We start from the raw sequence: 4,807 nt of genomic DNA on the forward strand, positions 1-4,807 counted from the left end.
GATGGTGATTTTGATTTTAGCATTGTGTTCCTTGCAAAATTTTGGTTGAAATGACTGTAAACTTCATATCATTCTGAAGAAATAAAAATTTACCTCCCAGGGAATCTCAAAGATTCCTCACAGCATCAAAAGATTCTTTGCAAATATTCCTGCAGAATATTCTCCTTATCGAAAATTGTGCCCATGCACGGTTCCATCATTGGCTCCTGGTTCGGCCTTCAAGTGCTCCGTCACTCTCAAATCCACTTGGCCTCTTTCCATTTGGTTCTCCCCCAACTCTCGGACTGTTGAGCTTAAGTAATTCTGGAGGGTAGATTTTTCAATGGACAGGTCAGTGGCACATTGGTAGCAACATTTGGCGAAGGGCAAGCAATATTGTTGGAGGAGGGTCGGGCTCAAATCCCCGAACCCTCCTTTTAGCGTTTGTTACATGAAATTTTGGTAAGCCATTTGGTCGTGGTTACGTTTTGTGTTAATTTTGGGATGGGACCGCCACATGGTGGCGAGCCAACCCACATGGTCGGCATGGGTTTGATACATGTCGTCCTATTGTTTAATGTATTTCATCCATTGTATATCATGGACACAGTTAAGACACGGTCCCGGGGTGGCGAGGGTGATAGATACCCCCCATTCAATTTGATTTTATATATATCGTATAGTCCTTTTTATATTTTATTTTTATTTTTTTTACATAACCATAGGCCATTTTTGGAAATTCTCGAACTTGGAGGTTATTAGGCATTTTAAGTATGCCACAATTTCGCTCGTTCAGTGGCTGGGTTGTGGTGACCGTTACTAGTGCAATTTGTAGGACCATTAACCCTGCCACTTGGCCAAGTCAACCCTGAACTTTGACAAGCCCCTATCTCCTCCATACGAGCTCGGATTTGAGTGTCATTCACACTGTTGGAATCAAGGCGATGAGCACTTCGATCTGGTGTTGGTTTGAGAGCAATGTGACCACTTTTAATTTTGACCATTTCTTAGCCCTCTTGGACTTTCGCATGTATCTGGAGACACTTGGATCAATCCTCCCCACTAAGGAGTTTTTGGTCCTCAAAAATCATGAAAATAATCTACAAGTTCTTTATACATTGTTTGCACTACAAGTGTCTTGATAGGTCACCCTTCCTTCTCCTTCACCTTTGTCCTTTGGATCCATAAGTGATGAGCCAACACCTGCACGCTCTGTAAACATGTTGTATAAGTCTTTAAATTACATGTTTAATTTACATGAACAACTAATGAACCAAGCATCCCATACTTGCGATGATTTTATAACACATACTCTATGGTCAAGTTTACATCAAAATGGAAATAATGCCCCAACTATCAAAACAAGGCCAAAATATCATTGTTGCTTCAACAAGTGATGGAAAACACATCATCACTTTTACATTTTAAACTGCAACACATGATTTACAAAGAAGGCTAGACACTGTTGTTTCTTTAACAATTGATGGAAATACATGATCACTTTCACAATTTAAAATACAACACATGAAAAAGATAAGGCAATGACATTCTACCACACCTAAAAGAACTATTTCTCACTTCTCAAAGTGAATGGGTCACCTCCTTGTGGCACATTCACTGGTCGAACAACCACTTCATCTGGTTCATGCTCGGATGCTTTGTCCTTGCGACGCTATTCTAGATGGAGCCTCCAACATGTGGCTCTTTGGTAACCGCCTCTATTGCAATGACTACAATAAGCCTTCTTCCTCCATATTTGCTTTACCTTCTTCTTTGTCTATTGTTGAGAGGGTCTTTCATGCCTCATCCTTTTCCATGTTGCTATTCTTTTCCAGCACTCAACAAACATATGGTTATGAAATCCACAAAAACCACAAATTCTTTTATGCCATGATTTTTTTTCATTATTAACAATATGGTTGTAATAAAAAAGAACATTAGAATATCGAGACTGGTTATACCTTTCTTGTTGGTCTCTGGTATAATGATGGGAACAAGAGTTTGCCTAAGCTCTATCTCTGCAATGCATACTGCCATGGGATGATGGTGATGTGTTCCCATCATTCTCTTTCCTCGACAGTCTCAGCAATGTCTCGGAAGTATCTGACACCCTTTAGCATTCTCCTTTGGTGTATCCCAAGCCTGCAAATCGAGGTCTTTACACGACCTCCAATGGATGAGTTATGCCTTGGCTATTAACACTAATTCCTTCTTCTTCCTTGTACCTCATCCTTCTAAGGAGCCTCATGTTTATCCCTATAATTGGTATCTCCATATTTCCAATAGAAATTATACTATGTGAAGATGAAACTGGTGAGAAATCAATATCGTTTACCTCCACTATCGAGTTAGAAAGAATTGATTAGGGCTTCTCATCATCTGTTGTTGGTGGTTTGTTGGTTGTCTTGGCGCATTCCCAAAATTCCTTCCAGACATACCCAAGTCCTTCCTGATAGGTTAAATCCTCTACTTTGATGGGGTTTATGATTCCCTGACCATTAATGCCAAGGTCCTTCCCCCGATACCCCATTCTCTTTAACAGTTTGGAGTTGATTCCTATCATATGATTTTAAAAAACAGCGAAATCATCATCAAGAAACATACATGAAATTGTAGAATTACTTTTTACCTCATAGGGGTCACATTGCATCTTTTCCAAGGCTTTGTACTTAGCTTGCAGCTAGCATAGCAGCCTCTATTTCTCCTCTTCCTCTTCCTGTAGAAGCCTCTGTAATTCAGCATGCTCTACTTGATAGCTTCGGTTTTGCTTCAATTATTCTAAGGCTACCTCTGTGGCTTGCAACTTAAGATGCAATCGATGCTTCTGCCTTTTCTCTTCTAGTAGAAGCATCTTCAATTTGGTGTTATCTACTTGAAGACTCTGGTTGATCTCCTCATTTGAATGATGAGAAGATGATGTAGGCAATGAGTGTACACTAGAAGATGTGGATGAAGCATTGCTTTCCGATCTCTCTGCCTCCTACTCTCTTCTCTTCTCATATGCTTCATACATGATTTCCTCCATTTTGGACATTCACACAAAGGCCTCGTACATTTCTTTGTCATCCTCCATTGTTTAACATCAATCGCTCACGCCCGCAATTAACATCGGCGAGAAGTCCGCTCTGATACCAAACTTGATCTAGGTTCCTTCAGCTATCGGAATCATCCAAGACCTTTTACTTTTGTGATGTTGTTAAAATTTCATTTTAAAGAGCATAAAATAACATATGTGCATTCGTAAACAAGAGGAAACATGACAACGATCAGCAAAACAGGAGATATTTGATAATGGAGTTCATCTAGTGTGGACTACATCTCCAGGCCTGGTGTCAAGTGGTGTTGGCCACTTCATATAATGCTGGAAATGATGATGATGTACATGGAAGATTCTTTTTCATAGAAAGGACATACACCCTCAAAGAAGAGCGGCTTGTCTCTCCACAAGGCATTCTGCTTGCAGGAATTCTCACTCAAGAAGGCTTCCTCTCAACATGACAAACTAAAATGATCTCACACAATGTGGAAATGAGCATCCCTTCAACATAGTTACATAGGCATCTCAATAAAAATACATAACATGACAAGTTAATGACATCTCACATAATGTGGCAAAAGCGATCCCACAACATAACATCAAGCAGGGATTTCAAAACATAATACATCATCTCAGAAATTATGAAGGAAAACATTACATGACTAATTCATGTACCTTCACTTCGGAAGTTGGCCTAAAAATGGAAGGCTTAGCTGCAAAAACTGACTGCACCACTGAATTTTTGTCATCGAGAGGTGTAAAATCGACTATCCATTTGTCAAATTCCGACACTATTAAAATCTAGGCCTATAGAAATCTTTTAGATTCCCCGTGATTCTCCAAAGATTTTGTTCTTTGGGCTGACTAGAGATCTGAAACTCAGGTCACAAATCTGATCTCTCCATCACGATCCTTGTGAAATTATATGACTTTTGAGTATAAATTTGGTTGCATTCTGACTCTGGCGAATTTCAGCCTCCAAGGAATTTGGAAGATTCCCTCAAGATTCTTCAAAGATTTTTCTCTACTAGGAATCCAAAAATCTACTACTCATATGGTGATTCTTATTTCACCATTGTGTTCCATACAAAATTTTGGTTAAAATGACTATAAAATTCATATCATTTTGACAAAATAAAAATTCACCTCCCTGTGAATCTCAAAGATTCCCACAGAATATTCTCCTTCTCAAAAATTGTGCCCATGTACAGTTCCAGCATTGGCTCCTGGTTCCACCTGCAAGTTCTCTGCTGCTCTCAAATCCGCTCAGCCTCTTTCCATTCGGTTCTCCCCCAACTCTCAGACTATCAAGCTTAAGTAATGTTGGAGGGAAGATTTTTCAATGGACAGGCCAGTGGCGCATTAGTAGCACCACTCAGTCAAAGAAGGCTAGACACTATTGTTTCTTTAACAATTGATGGAAATACATCATCACTTTCACAATTTAAAATACAACACATGAAAAAAATAAGTCCATGGCATTCTACCACACCTAAAAGAACTATTTCTCACTTATCAAAGTGAATGGGTCGCCTCCTTGTGGCACATTCACTGGTCGAACAACCACTTCATCTGGTTCATGCTTGGATGCTTTGTCCTTGCGACGCTATTCTGGATGGAGCCTCCAACATGTGGCTCTTTGATGACCACCTCTGTTGCAATGACTACAATAAGCCTTCTTCCTCCACATTTGCTTTACCTTATTCTTTGTCTGTTGTTGAGAGGGTCTTTCATGCCTCATCCTTTTCCATGCTACTATTCTTTTCTAGTACTCAGCAAACATATGGTTAT

The sequence above is a fragment of the Pinus tabuliformis genome, chromosome 1_2 (genome assembly GCF_031772625.1).
Source record: "Pinus tabuliformis cultivar Carrire ecotype Pingquan chromosome 1_2, CPIR1, whole genome shotgun sequence".
NCBI classification, from domain to species: Eukaryota; Viridiplantae; Streptophyta; class Pinopsida; order Pinales; family Pinaceae; genus Pinus; species Pinus tabuliformis.